Raw genomic sequence first — 16,645 nt, 5'->3', positions numbered from 1 at the left:
AAAAAGGCAATAATCTGAACAGGTGACAAGAGCCATAAAAATGGTATGCACTTTGACCTAGATACCTCAGTGCTGGGAATTCATCCTAATGAAAAAATAATAGTAAAGCAAACAAAGATAGAAAAACTAGGTAACAATAGGAGTTTGTAAATTTCAATGAGTCAACTCTATAGACCATTATATACTGCTCCTGCTGCTGCTGTTAAGTCGCTTCAGTCGTGTCTGACTCTGTGTGACCCCATAGATAGCAGCCCACCAGGCTCCTCTGTCCATGGGATTCTCTAGGCAAGAATACTGGAGTGGGTTGCCATTTCTTTCTCCCAGACCATTACATAATCAACAAATAAGCATTCTGAAGCCCATGTAGATTCTCAAGAAGTTGATGTGAAATCATAGCAGGGAGAGTCTTTAGAAATAGCCAGATTAATCATAGTCTAAGACACTCAGTACCAAATTTAGAGCTTGCTAATGCAGATCTGAATGTCTGAAATCTCAGTTGCTCATTGAGGCCAAGCCAGAGCCCAGGCTTGGCTCCCATGCTTGGCTCTCCCAGACCAGCTCTTTGCCATCTCATTATCAAATTATGTTTCTGAGATATCAGCAGATATATTGTTATTGTCCTTCAGAGGTCTAACTAAGGGGACTCTTACAGTCTCCTAGGATACTAACCAGGAGGAACACAGAAGAATAATCCAGAACATGAATTTACAGCTGGCAGAATCAAGCTCTGGTAAACTCCAGTTTTCCCCTGCCAGCCACCCAGCTTGCCAAAGAGCCTAATAGAAAAAGTCAAAGAAAAATTGTACTATACAGAGTTTAACTGGCAACAGAGATTTTATTCAAGACTATTGTAAAAGGAGAGGCAGAATGAGCTCAACTGTGCTAAAATAAAAGGCAAGAGAGTTCTTAGGACCTGGTGAGCTCCTGGATGGCTTTAGAGAGGGATCTGATCAACGTGATTAGACCAGCTCTGTTTGTTAATTGGTGCTCAGCAAAATTAGTCTCCTACTCTGCCAAAGAGACTGTGAAATTAGGCTGCTTTCTTGATATTTAACGGAATAGTTCCTCTGTCTTTAAGAAAGACACTCCTGGGTTATAAAACTGGCAAGGGCTAGGAGAAGATTTGTATCTCAATGTGGTAAAAAAATATTTGTAATTCCAAGTTTTCTAAAGTATTAATAAATGCCCTAACAAAATTGGAAGTCAGGGAACTATGGTCAAAAGTAGACTTGTCTCAACATTAGTCAAGCTGAAGGGAATATTAAGGCAATCTAGTCAGGAGAGAACACCCATGAGAAGACAGCTGGTTTGGATCATATTTGTTTAGGAATCATATCTTCTGTGTCTGCCTTGTTTCAATAATGGTACCATACTGCCATCAATTTTATAAGTTTATGCTAATGGCTGGGTAGATGTGATGTATTTTTACATGGTCAACTCCTTATCAATGATGTCTGTGACAGGTCACGTGAAAGCAGATTCCCGCAAGCTGACTTCACAACAGAGATTTGTGTGCCAGAAGCTTACTGGCAAGTGTTCTTCTCTGGATCCAACTCTGTGAGGGAGTGAAGAAGGAAGTTTTGGGGAAGGAGAAGTAGAAATGTGTTGCAATTTTAGTGAAAGTCTCAGCCAACGTCTGGGGAATTTTAGAGCTAGGAAGGCCATTAAGGCTGTCTTTTATTAGGATGAGGTACCCAGGTCTTTGTCTGCTTACTTGATGATTCATGACATGTAAACTCCCTCAATGGCCCCCTAGAAGGAAACGTGGCCTTGGGTGAGGCAGTTTTTAACCTGAAGGAAATCACTAAAGAGGAAACTGAACTGCTAGGTAATTATACAATTTAAAATATCCCATTCAGAAATTGCTGTATGGGACTCAGGAAACTCAAACAGTTCTCTGTGACAATCTAGAAGGGTGGGATGGGGAGGGGAATGGGAGGGAGGTTTGGGAGAGAAGGGACGTGGTTGTACCTATGGCTAATTCTTGTTGATGTATGACAGAAAACCACAAAATTCTGTAAAGCAATTATCCTTCAATTAAAAAAATAAATTAAAAAAATCCCATTCAGACTCTCCTTATCACCACTATATATTTTTATGTATATCATTACCTGAAACTGTCCTGTTTAGTTGAGTAATTGCTTGTTGTGCCTCTCCTTCTATCTAGAATATAAACTCCATGAAGACAGAGATCTAGTCCGTTTTATTTAACCTTGTGTTTGCCACATGCATGTAGCATGTTTCATAGGTTATAGTAAATAGTAATATTTGTTGAATACATTGGTTAAGTGGATATGTCAATGCTTTCTGCGTGTTAACAATTAGAAAGTTCTATGAGAGATTTTTGACCCTATCTACAGATGATTCATTTTTTAAAAGCTCTGGTCTTGAAGAACTCCATCTCCTGATGCTGGTCTTTTCTGTATCTTACTTTAGGGCATTACTCTCCATTAGGGTGTAGATTTTTGTGCATTCTTTTCTCTGTGGAATTTACAAAAATGTCTGGAACTTAATTGGTGTTCTGTATAGGGCTTCCCAGATGGCACTAGTGGTAAAGAAGTCACCTGCCAATGCAAGAAACGTAAGATATATGGGTTTGATCCCTGGGTCAGGAAGATCCCCTGGAGAAGGGCATGATGACCCACTCGAGTATTCTTGCCTGGAGAATGCCATGAACAGAGGAGCCTGACAGGCTACAGTCCATAATGTTGCAACGAGGTGGACACAACTGAAGTGACTAGGCATGTAATTATTTAATAAATAAGTGAATGAATTAAATGATAAATAGATCAATCTTAACACTTGCCCTTGGAGCCACATGAAATTAATCTGGCATTCCTCTATGTAACTCCATTAGTCATTGAAACTCCTACTCTGCTTCTACTTAACCTCTCTAAGATGGCATCTCTGAGGTCTTTTCATCATTCCTCATACGAGTTGTTTCTAAACTCCTTCAATACACTGGCCTACATCTCTGAACTAAAATCAAGGTGTTCCAGAGACTTACTCAAGTTTTACTGATTTATATTTCTCTCCAAAACTAAGATAGAAGAACATGAAAGCAGAGACTGTGCCCTGTTCTTCTCTCTGATATCCACGCTACCTAATACTACACTTCACAGCATTGCATATAGTAAACACTCAGTAATATAGCAAATGAAGTTATTAGCCACTTTCAAGATTTCAAGTTGAAAAAGTCAAGTCTAACTAAGCTGATTAATGATTATCTTTCCCTTTGCTTTTTCCTTTCTTTCCTTCTATCTTTTTTCCTCCTTCTCTTCTCCCTTTACCCCCCACATTTGTGGAACTTATCCAATCTAATTAAGGTTATTCAATAATTATAATAATTGTCAGAAGACACATCATGACTTAGATTCTAACAGTAAGTACTTTCTTAAAACCAAGATGATTCTTTGCTCATAAGTCTTTCAATAATAATAAAATCCATAAGAGAAAATTACAAGCATCAATGGACAAAGTTCGAGAATATGGGGGCAGGAGCATGAATTTATTGCAAATCAGGCAAAAATAAAACAGAAGAACATACACTGGAGAAAAAATCTACAGCTTAATTACTAATACTCTGCATATTTAATGCAAATGGCCTCATTCCAACAACTCTGGAAATAATTTGCACAATTCATTAGTCCATAGACATCTACTCATCTACCAGCTGTGCATGTCTCATAATTACCACTAAAACTTTTTCTCCTCAGTCCCTCCTGTTCGTCTATATATTAGTTCACACTGTGTTAGAAATGGTGTTCAATACCAGGCATCTAGTGGTTGATAAGACAGACAAAGCTCTGAATTCTTTCATTCCAGCATGGAAGATAAATGTTAACCACAATATTATACAACTGATTAAATACAGTGATGCTACATCTTTCTGGTTAGTCTTAGGCAGCAAATGATTATTAATTTTCCCATTTTAAGGATACTGAACCTAAGAATGTAGCAAATAATGCTGATAATATCATCTAAACTGCATTGATCTTTACTGATATTGCAGACTCTTATGTACACTATTTCAATTACCCTCATGGATATCCCATCAGGCTGAGGTAGCTTAGAGATGTTAAGAGAATTTTCCAAGGTCACACAGGCAGTACTCAAAAGGTAGATTTTAATCTACTGCTAGATCCTGTGTTCTGCACCTCAAGCTGTACCAAAGACTTCTGGGCTTAAACTGAAGCTTAAAGAGGGTAAGTGATGGGCCCAGACTCATATGCTTGATAAGTAAAAGAAGGTTTAACCCATCATACCTGACTTCGAAATGTATCTTCTTACTACTAAACATGAAGGGCTGAATTCCTCAGTGTTCTAAGTTGGGGCCTGAGAACATGGATAATTTGGGCCTAAACTTTTCCAATATAGAACCAGGATTGCTCCTCACATACTAGAGAAAATAGACATCCTGCACACCAGAATAACTGTCCCTTTCTTTTCAGACAATATTTTTGCCTTTCTTCTTTCCTTTCTCTCTATAAAATGCCCCTTCTCTGCACATCCTTCACACATTTTGCTGCAAGGCTGATGAGAAATCCCTGTTCTGCTTCCTCTCAGCACTGATCAACTCCATGGGCATTTCATTAATGCACCTGTTTATGTTCTGCTTTGAGAATGTTCTTAAGTCGTTTTCAAGTGTGTGCACTCTTTCTCCTCCATTCAGTTCTACATTTCTGCAAGGCAGGATTAGAGCTGTTTATGGTTTTTGCAGTGACCTCCAGAGAAGTTTCAGTTCCTGCAAAGAATGGGATTAATCAAATCAAGCTGCCCCCACCACTTCCCTACCTGGCATGCTGATGCAAACTGACCATAACGGATGACAGATACTGGATGATGATACTTATGATAAAGGACAAAGAGACAAGAAGACTAAGCATTTGCAAATGTTGATCTTGGGGGGAAAATAACTGTATTCAGACAGAAAACAAGGTAGAACGTGTTGTTCCTACGGGAAAGAGGAAGACGGTATCTCAGAGAAATACATGGGATGGAGCAAATCCTTCCAATTTAGCGGTAGAGGGCAGTCAAAGTGAAGATGACATCTGAGTTGAACTCCAAAGGAGGGTATTAATTGGACATTTAAAGAAGGGAGAATACTGACATGGATGGAACAATGAAAACAATGTCTACAATGAAGTAGTTCAGTCAGACATGAGGAGGAAGGAATTAGTCCTTTTGGCTGGGCCACTGGGTGCAAAAATATGTACAAAAGAGAAACAATGTATGAAAGATAAGAGAGGAAGAACTTGAGTATCGGGAATTAAGAGTGAAATTTAACCAGTAGACAATGGGGGAATCATCAGAGGATTTCTTACTATTAAAGAATCACATGATCAGAAATGTGATTCAGGAAAATTCAACTCATTTACTAAAGACAGTAGATGGAAGGAGGGCAGGCTGTGGGCAGGAAAAATAATGATGAAGTTATTCTACTAGATAAGAAAGAAGGAATATGTTTTCAGTCTATGGAATGATTTACTTTTGTCTGTCCTGTTTAAGTCAGATGGAGCTACTTGACATCTGCAAATTTTCCATGTTAGAGCAGTTACCCAATGAATTTAGTCCTCCTCCATTTCCATGTGTTGGGATGACAAACATACAGACACCCATAGGCCACTTGTAACCCTGACAGAAAGAGCTGCTGGGCTTGTGGAGCTGCACTTACCTATTTCTATTTCTTGTTTCTCTGTGTAGACTTTGTACCTGGCATAATTTCCATTCTAAGTAAATTAAAACAAGTCTCCTACATAATACCTATATTTAAAATGACAGAATTGTTACTTCTTCATTTCGGGGGACAAAAAGGAATAAAAGTCTGAACTAGGGTAAGGGTAATTTGAAGGGAAGGGGAGGATTTGCAATGGTTCCAGAAAGGACAAATGCACAGGACTAAGAATAAATTCTTATATATGTTAAGGATAGAGGGAGGAATGAATGCAGGGCCAAAATATCTAATCTAGTGCCTGAGGATAATAATAGCCAACATTCTATGGTTCCTTGCTCTGTTCCAAGTACTATGCTAAGCACCTGGTATACGTCTAACTCACTGAATCGTTACAATAACTGCTTTGAAGTAGGTCACACCTTTGAAGTTAGTTATCATTATAAACCTCATTTTATAATTATAGTAGTCAAAACAACAATAAGTAAAATGACTTCTCCAAGTAAATCCAGCTATTAAGTGATAGAGCTGAGATTATGAATGCATGAGGTCAGGCTGCTCAGCCCACAGCTTAATAATAAGGCACTACTGTAGTGTCAAATACAGAAACCCTAAACACGGCAACCACAGTGAGCGTGCTGTCAGTAAACACTGAGAGGACAGATGAATCTCAAGAAACTTTATCCTAGATAAGAAGACACTGTATGGAATTCTGAGTTAGAGTCAACAAGGAAGATACAGTAAGAACTGGTCTGACCTCCTGCTAACTCTGTGCCAGGCCCTGAACAACATATTTTCAATAATTTTCTGGTTGATACAATGCAACTCCATTATTATTAGTTTCTTTTTACAGATGAAGAAACTAAGAATCAGAATGATTAACAAAGTTGCTTAGGGTCAGACATCTCCTACACAAGAGAGCTAGGAATTGATTCAGAGCACTATGTCAAAGCCTATGGTCAAAATCGCTATACACACATGCCCAATCAAGTATCAGTGAGAATAAGGCCTGCGTAATGACCATTTATATTGTGACTAAGAGACAGTCTTGATCATATAATTTAGTCCCCAGTCTGTGCGATTTTTGTAAATTTAAAAACGGGGGTCCACAGATGGCTTCACAGGTGAATTCTACCAAAAATTTAAAGAGGAGCTAACACCTATCCTACTCAAACTCTTCCAGAAAACAGCAGAGGAAGGTAAACTGCCAAAATCATTCTATGAGGCCACCATCACCCTAATACTAAAACCAGACAAAGATGCCATAAAAAAAGAAACCTACAGGCCAATATCACTGATTAACAGATATAAAAATCCTCAACAAATTCTAGCAAACGGGATGCAACAACATATTAAAAAGATCATACATCATGACCAAGTGAGCTTTATCCCAAGGATGCAGGATTCTTCAATTTTTGCAAATCAATCAATGTGATACACCACATTAACAAATTGAAACATAAAAACCATATAATTATCTCAACAGATGCAGAGAAAGCCTTTGACAAAATCCAACATCCATTTATGATAAAACCATCCAGAAAGCAGATATAGAAGGAACATACTTCAACATAGTAAAAGCCATATATTATAAACCCACAGCAAATATTATCCTCAGTTCAGTCACTCAGTCGCATCTGATTCTTTGCGACCCCATGAACCACAGCATGCCAGGCCTCCCTGCCCATCACCAACTCCTAAATTCCACCCAAACCCATTTCCATTGAGTTGATGATGCCATCCAACCATCTCATCCTCTGTCGTCCACTTCTCCTCCTGCACTCAATTTTTTCCAGCATCAGGGTCTTTTCTAATGAGTCAGCTCTTTGCATCAGGTTGCCAAAGTATTGGGGTTTCGGCTTCAACATCAGTCCTTCCAATCAACACTCAGGACTGATCTCCATTAGGATGGACTGGTTGGATCTCCTTGCAGTCTAAGGGACTCTCAAGAGTCTTCTCCAACACCACAGTGCAAAAGCATCAATTCTTCAGCACTCAGCTTTCTTTAGAGAGTCCAACTCTCAAATCCATAAATGACCACTGGAAAAACCATAGCCTTGACTAGACAGACATTTGTTGGCAAAGTAACATCTCTGCTTTTTAATATGCCGTCTAGGTTGGTCATAACTTTCCTTCCAAGGAGTAAGCATCTTTTAATTTCATGGCTGCATTCACCATCTGCAGTGATGTTGGAGCCCAGAAGAATAAAGTCAGCCATTGTTTCCAGTGTTTCCCCATCTATCTGCCATGAAGTGATGGGACCAGATGCCATGATCTTAGTTTTCTGAATGTTGAACTTTAAGCCAACTTTTTCACTCTCTTCTTTCACTTTCATGAACAGGCTCTTTATTTAGTTCTTCTTCACTTTCTGCCATAAGGGTATCCTCAATGGTGAAAAATTGAATGCATTTCCCCTAAAGTAAGGAACAAGACAAGGGTGTCCACTCTCACCACTACTATTCAAAATACTTTTAGAAGTTTTAGCCATAGCAATCAGAGAAGAAAAAGAAATAAAAAGAATCCAGATTGGAAAACAAGAAGTAAAACTCTTGGTGTTTGCAGATGACATGATCCTCTACATAGAAAACCCTAAAGAAACAACCAGAAAATTACTAGAGCCAATCAACAAATATCAGTCCTGGATGTTCATTGGAAGGACTGATGTTGAAGCTGAAAATACAATACTTTGGCTACCTGATGCGAAGAGCTGACTCACTGGAAAAGACCCTGATGCTAGGAAAGATTGAGTGCAGGAGGAGCAGGGGACAAGAGAGGATGAGATGATTGGATGGCATCATTGACTCAATGGACATGGGTTTGGGTGGACTCCAGGAGTTAGTGATGGACAGGGAGGCCTAGTGTGCTGTGGTTCACCAGGGGTCGCAAAGAGTCGGACCATGGGGTCGCAAAGAGTCGGACACGACTGAGCAACTGAACTGAACTGAATCAACAAATATAGTACAGTTGCAGGATATAAAATTAATACACAGAAATACCTTGCATTTCTATACGCTAACAATGAGAAAACAGAAGGATAAATTAAGGAAACAATTCCATTCACTATTTCAATGAAAAGAATACAATACTTAGGAATAAGTCTTCCTAAAGAAACAAAAGACCTATGTATAGAAAACTATAAAACACTGATGAAAGTAATCAAAGGTGACACAGATAGATGGAGAAATAAACCATGTTCATGGATTGGAAGAATCAATATAGTGAAAATGAGTATACTACCCAAAGCAATCTATAGATTCAATGCAATCCCTATCAAGCTACTGACAGTATTTTCAAAAAAAAACTAGAACTAATAATTTCACAATTTGTATGGAAATACAAAAAACCTGGAATAGCCAAAGCAATCTTGAGAAAGAAGAATGGAACTGGAGGCATCAACCTGCCTGACTTCAAGCTATACTACAACACTACAGTCATCAAGACAGTATGGTACTGGCACAAAGCCAGAAATATAGATCAATGGAACAAAATAGAAAGCCCAGAGATATATCAATGCAGCTATGGACACCTTATCTGTGACAAGGAGGCAAGAATATACAGTGGAGAAAAGACAATCTCTTTAACAAGTGGTGCTGGGAAAACTGGTCACCTGTATGTAAAAGAATGACATTAGAACACTTTCTAACACCATACACAAAAATAAACTCAAAATGGATTAAAGATCTAAATGTAAGACCAGAAACTATAAAACCCCTAGAGGAGAACATAGGCAAAACACTCTCCGACATACATCACAGCAGGATCCTCTATGACCCACCTCCCAGAATACTGGAAATAAAAGCAAAAATAAACAAATGGGACCTAATTAAACTTAAAAGCTTTTGCACAATGAAGGAAGCTATAAGCAAGGTGAAAAAGCCTTCAGAATGGGAGAAAAATAATAGTGAATGAAGCAACTGACAAATAATTAATCTCAAAAATATACAAGGAGCTAATGCAGCTCAATACCAGAAAAATAAATGACCCAATCAAAAAATGGGCCAAAGAACTAAACAGACATTTCTCCAAAGAAGACATACAGATGGATAACAAACACATGAAAAGATGCTCAACATCACTCATTATCAGAGAAATGCAAACCAAAACTACAATGAGTACCATCTCACACGGGTCAGAATGGCTGCTATCCAAAAGTCTACAAACAATAAATGCTAGAGAGGGTGTGAAGAAAAGGGAATCCTCTTACACTGTTGGTGGCAATGCAAACTAGTACAGCCACTATGGAGAACAGTGTGGAGATTCCTTAAAAAACTGGAAATAGAACTGCCATATGACCCAGCAATCCCACTGCTGGGCATACACACTGAGGAGACCAGAATTGAAAGAGAAACGTGTACCCCCATGTTCATCACGGCACTGTTTACAATAGCCAGGACATGGAAGCAACCTAGATGTCCACTGGCAGATGAATGCATAAGAAAGCTGTGATATATATACACAATAGAATATTACTCAGCTATTAAAAAGAACATATTTGAATCAGTTCTAATGAGGTGGATGAAACTAGAGCCTATAATACAGAGTGAAGAAAGTCAGAAAGAAAAACACCAATACAGTATGTTAATGCATATATATATATATATGGAATTTAGAAAGATGGTAATGATGACCCTATATGTGAGATAGCAAAAGAGACACAGATATGAAGAACAGACTTTTGGACTCTGTGGGAGAAGGCGAGGGTGGGATGATTTGAGAGAATAGCACTGAAACATGTATATTACCATATGTGAAACAGATCACCAGTCCAAGTTCAATGTATGAAACAGGGCACTCAAAGCTGGTGCACTGGGACAACCCTGAGGGATGGCATGGGGAGGGAGGTGGGAGGGTGGTTCAGGATGGGGGACACATATACACCCATGGCTGATTCATGTCAATGTATGCCAAAAATCACCACAATATTGTAAAGTAATTAGCCTCCAATTAAAATAAATAACTAAAAGAAAAATTAAAACAGGGGTCCATTAATATGAGCTTCAGGATTGCAGATACTCTAACTATCCCATGAAAATTAGGATGTAGGGACATACAACTAAGAAAACTCTGACATCCTTCAATAAAACAGTGTCCAGAGACCAGTGCAAATAACCATGGACTACCATGGATTGTGGGGGGAAAACTGGACATGAGGAGAAAAATTAATGAATGACTACCTGTCTTCCTTAAACAATTTGAAGATGTAAAGAAATAACTTAAAAGGGAATCTGGACTTGCCTGGTCATGGGCTGGGCTGGCAGGTGCACACATGATGCACACCCAGTACATATTACTCACTATTAGGAACAAAGAAAGAGGCTACTTTTGCCTTTTTTTTGCCTTTTTTTTTTTTAATTGTATTTGCTAAGACAAGGAGATATTGAGCATATCTGTAAGGAGAAGGGCAGGGGACCCACTAGAAAGAAAAAGAATGGCTGGAGAGCTTCAAGAGTTCAAAGAGAGAAGTTTTTCTTGAAAAAGAAGGGAAAATATACTTTCTTAAAGAGATAATAAAATTACCAATCAATTTATAAGTATGACAGAAGTAAGCTAACTATCAAGAGGTATCCAGTTCCCTGGCTGAAGATTGGTAACAATATGCATTTGAGGTCTTACTCAGTAAGTATGGAATGAATGTCTGCCAGGTACAAGCACCTGAACATGCACCTTCCGGAAGTTGGGCCTTGCCTGGTAGAGATGCCTTCAGCACAATGATTATCTCAGGATGAAGGGGCCTGCAGCATGGCAAGGACCCTGGACTCAGCTGAGGAAGCCTGGACTCCATGCTCAGCTGAATTACTGATTTGCTTCATGACTTTGAATTAGTTTCCCTCTCAGGTCCTCAGTTTCTTCATTTGTCAAAAGGGAAACCAAACAAGATCAGTGCTTTCCAAATGCCAAGTGGGTCTATCAGATCAGATCAGATCAGTCGCTCAGTCGTGTCCAACTCTTTGCGACCCCATGAATCGCAGCACGCCAGGCCTCCCTGTCCATCACCAACTCCTGGAGTTCACTGAGACTCACGTCCATCGAGTCAGTGATGCCATCCAGCCATCTCATCCTCTGTCGTCCCCTTCTCCTCCTGCTCCCAATCCCTCCCAGGATCAGAGTCTTTTCCAATGAGTCAACTCTTCGCATGGGGTGGCCAAAGTACTGGAGTTTCAGCTTTAGCATCCTTCCTTCCAAAGAAATCCCAGGGCTGATCTCCTTCAGAATGGACTGGTTGGATCTCCTTGCAGTCCAAGGGACTCTCAAGAGTCTTCTCTAACACCACAGTTCAAAAGCATCAATTCTTCTGCACTCAGCCTTCTTCACAGTCCAACTCTCACAACCATACATGACCACAGGAAAAACCATAGCTTTGACTAGACGATCCTTTGTTGGCAAAGTAATGTCTCTGCTTTTGAATATGCTATCTAGGTTGGTCATAACTTTCCTTCCAAGGAGTAAGCGTCTTTTAATTTCATGGCTGCAGTCACCATAGGGCTTTAATGTCATAGCCTTTATTTTTTATTTATTTTAACTGAAGCAGAATACACCACAAAATACATATAAAATAGTGTAAATCTTGCTGAATTTTTCACAAAGTGAATTGATGCATGTAGCATTACTTGGATCAAGAAACAAAACTTCACTGATATCCTAGAAATGTGCCCACCCTCAACCCTCAGTACTTTCCAGATAATTCCATCTACCCCTTGATGAAAACCTATTGCCTTAACCTAGAGCAGCAGAGATCAGTTTCTCCTGTTTATATCACTTCTATAAATGGAACCATGCAACATGATCAATTTTGTGTCTAGCTTCTTTCACTCACTGTTAAATTTGGGAGATTTATCTTCATTACAGAGGGTAATGCTGATGGTTTCAATGAGGCACATTTAAATATAAGAAAAAATAAGAAAATAAAGTATGTGTTTTTCATAAAACTAAATTTATTCAAAATAAATGATCATCCTTTCATTTGAGATTATGTGCTTTTGTCCTTTTGGCAATAAAAACATCTTTTTGAATTCCATTGTTAACTGCTGGAAGTTTGGTTTTAGTGTTTTATTTTTTGTTTAGTTTTCATTTTAATGTACTAACTTGGCAAATTCAGCCCTAACTTTTATCATTCTGTATTAAATAAAATTTGAATGGGACTTGAAATCCCTAAGTATGCAGGGTCCCTAGGGCTAGAAGCCCCCTTAGTCTCTAGGCTTTGATTATAGACCACTTGGAGGCATCGAGTTTTGGTTATAGCCACATTTAATGGCCAACTCTTAAGCACAGATTCTCAGAGATGGCCACAAAAACCCCAATTATTGATTTTTCTTGAAAGAGATAAAGGAAGCTTTTTTCCTTGCTTGTAATCTTTGTGCAGACAAAACAAATAACAGCATCAATTTTCCTAAGTACCAGGTCAGATTATGTCTTATCAGAAGGCCACTAGAATTGCCTGAAAGAGTGGCTAGCAGGGGGTTCATCAGTAGGAAAGGACAAGAAAACCAAGATATCAAGCATCGGATTTGTGCGTCCCACTTTTCTGGAAAAGAGAAAATGTGTCCTCAGTTGGTATCCATCAAGGAAATCCTTATCAGCATAAGTAGACTTTAAAGAAAAATAAAGAGGCTCTTAGCACACACTCAGCTAACAAACATGATTCCTTGAAAAAGAGGATAAAATCAATCATTTTAGCCAGAGTTGAAATCACATGCATCTTACAAAGAAAAATCGCACACATGCTCACAGACACAAAAAAAAAAAAAAAGAAAAAAAAAAAAACCGGGATGCCAGAACATTCCGTCTCTAAAGGATAATTGTCTGGTTGAAGTGATGGGATCTGTGATGAAATCTTCCATCAAGGTCTATTCAAGAGAGGAGTTTCCTGCTGGCAGAACTCAGAATCCTCTTCCCCAAGGGATCTCAATTACATATTCAGCCTCTTTCCCTTGGAGAAAGCCATTACAGAACAATTCAACTTTTAAACAAAATCAATCTGTGGCTCTGTTTTTCATTACTAGCTGTGAAGAGATGCAGCACCCAAATTATTACAAATAAATGGTTACCCTTTTATAGCTGAAATAAGAAAGCTTTCCAGAAATATATGCATTATATAAGGCAAGATACACACATACACATTATATACAGTCCTTATATATTTTTTTTCTAGAAAAAAAATTTATTTTTTGCTCTTGACTTGTTAACATTCAACCCTTACCTCTGTTTCTAAAGCCTGCCCATCTCTTATGTGGGTAATTTTCCAAAGTGTAATTTGGGTAATTTGCCAAAGTTCTTGGCAGAACCTAAGCCCAACCTCCCTCTGCCACCTCTCCCTGATGAGAGTCAAGGACATATTGCCTCTCTTCCATCTCCTGGAAAAGCCAAGATGTGAATTGGTGTCCCAATCTTGGTCAATTGGATCTTCTTTTTCAGGACTTTGAATCTTGATTAATGATACTAAGAGTAAGGGAATGTCTGAAACTCAGAAGTTCATGAACCAGACTGTTGCTTTGGTAGAAACTCTGTTGAGGTTCCTGCTGCCTTCTCCCCAATAAATGTCTCTCCTACATTTTAAGTAGAGTTCATTTCTGTGACTTTCAAACAAGAACAGTTTCTGAAGCAAGAGCTGGTGACCACACATGCATCCTAATAAATTTTATTTTTTGAAAGGTTAAAAAAAAAGCATTTATTTTATATGTAATAAAGCATGTGTTGGAAAAAATAGTTTTCATACCCTGAAATTGCCAAAAGGCAGGGGAAATTATTAGATGACCTCATATCCCAAGAATTTAAAGCTAAAGATGAAGTTTCCAGAAGAGAGGCAAATAGAAGCATCTTAAAATCTCCTTGAATGTTTATGTTTTTAGATAATGAAGTTTTGATATTGAAGTACAAGCACAGAAATACATACACTACGTTTTGCTTCAAAAAATACTATTCCTGATGCCCTTATTTAATTTACAGTCACTGAAAGGACTTCTTTTTAATCAAGCAGCATTGTTTCAAATAATTAGGAGGGACGTTTCTGCTGGTTAGCAATAACTCTGGCTCTCATACAAATATCCTCTAGCTTCATATGCCATAGGGCACAGGGTAGAGTCCAAGAGAGGGAAGAGCACGTGGCCCTGTCTTTCCCTGTATACCCAGAAGGTGTTTCATTCTTTGGTGCTCATAGACTTGACCATGGGAATCTAGTTCCCTCTTTGTCATTTGCCACAGTGCACCTAAACTCTACTGATTTTTGACACCTGAGAAAACCCTAACAAGGTCCCAAATTCGATCATTTGTGAGCACAAGTGTATTAATAGCTCCTTTCTTAACAGAACCATGATGACCTTTTCCCCTCAGCTCCTCAGAACTTCTCCAACACATCCAGTTTGCCTGAGAGTCTTTTTGAGTCTGAAAATGCCTAATGCGCACCTGAGGATGGCTTCAATTGGAAGGAAACATAGAACTGTGGTTTTTGGAGGGAAACAGAGAACTGTGGTGTCTCACTACCTGAGGTTATATACTGACTCTGCCACTTAGTAGCTATAGAATCTGTGATTTACTTAGCTTCTTTAAACCTCAATTTACACATATGTAGAATAGTAATGGGCTGCACTGATTCATCTACATTGTCCCTTACCTGGTTGCTACTGATTCCAGTGCCACAAAGGACAGGCAGTGTGTTTTAGGACTTTCTTGGGAAAGGAAAGGGATCATAGCATGCCCATGGATGCTCAGGAACACATTCAGTTAGAGAAACTGTGCCATAGTGTAAGATGAGCAGTGGTACTCTAGGTTGGTGGTCCATTCAGGGAAATTCATCACAAAGGAGAGTGCCCCATCACTAGGTAACACAGACCCTTGCCATTTGAGAGGGAGTAAATCTGGACATTTAGGGAGATGTTCGGCATTAAGGTGTGGTAGCTGTACCCAGGCCCAGAGAGAAAAACTCAGGATTTAAAAAAACACACCCCCGCCAAAGAACAGAACAGAAAAGAAAAAATAAAGATAGATGAATGGGAAGTGACCTCTTTATGTCTTGTCTTTATGGAGAGTTGCTGTTCTAACTTTCACCATACATTATAAGGCAGTATTACTAACTACCACCAGCAAATCTTTAACAAAGAAAAGAACTGAATTTCAAAACCAGAAAACTTAGTCAAGGTCACAGGCCTAGCATACAGTGGAACCAGAATTTGCTCCTCCTGGAAGCCACAAGAGATATGGGCAGAAAATCAAAGCTCTATTTTAGGTAAGGGGAATAATTCAGTAGCCTGATTCCCAAGGTCAATAATTCAAGGTACCGTCTTAGACATGAACACAAGGGAGGAAGAGGAATCCCTTGGCAGAAAGAGGATCCAGGATAAGCTCAGCACCCAACTACAGTATCCTAATTTCTCGACTGATAACTGCTTACTTCTGGGATTTTGCTATGAAGGGACATTCAGGATGCCTGTAGTGCCACCATTTTTTCAAACAGTTTGGGGGAAATGGTTGCAGTAACCGTTGGAGTCTACATACAGTGTTTATAGAATTTGGGGTTTCTTTTTTGAAGGAGTATATGCTTTATCTTCATCAGGAGAAGATTATTCTGGAATTAAGGGTAGGATTCAATCTAAGGCCTGTTTTGGTCGAAAATAATATAAAATAATAAAACGAAACTATTGAATTTTTTGATATTTGCAAATATCCATTACAAATCTGACTGCCCAATATTAACCCTTTTAGCCCAATCTACCAAAGATTATAAAAGATTTAGATAATAGAATTAAATAATTTGTCTCTGTGTAATGTACAAACCCTAAGGAAACATAAAAAGCAAAACATAAATGAGTGTCTTTAATTGTAATATTTAAACTCTCCCTGTCTGTTCCAACACCATTTATAGGCAGCTTAATTAAACACCATCCTAATTCAGCACAAGGAGACCCAAGGGGACATATTTTATAACCTCAAACTGTAAGTGTGAAAGAAAGCTTTGTTCCTTAAGCCTTTGCCCTTGTACTG

The sequence above is a fragment of the Bos indicus x Bos taurus genome, chromosome 26 (assembly GCF_003369695.1).
Source record: "Bos indicus x Bos taurus breed Angus x Brahman F1 hybrid chromosome 26, Bos_hybrid_MaternalHap_v2.0, whole genome shotgun sequence".
Taxonomy (NCBI): domain Eukaryota; kingdom Metazoa; phylum Chordata; class Mammalia; order Artiodactyla; family Bovidae; genus Bos; species Bos indicus x Bos taurus.
This window is presented reverse-complemented; position numbering follows the sequence as displayed.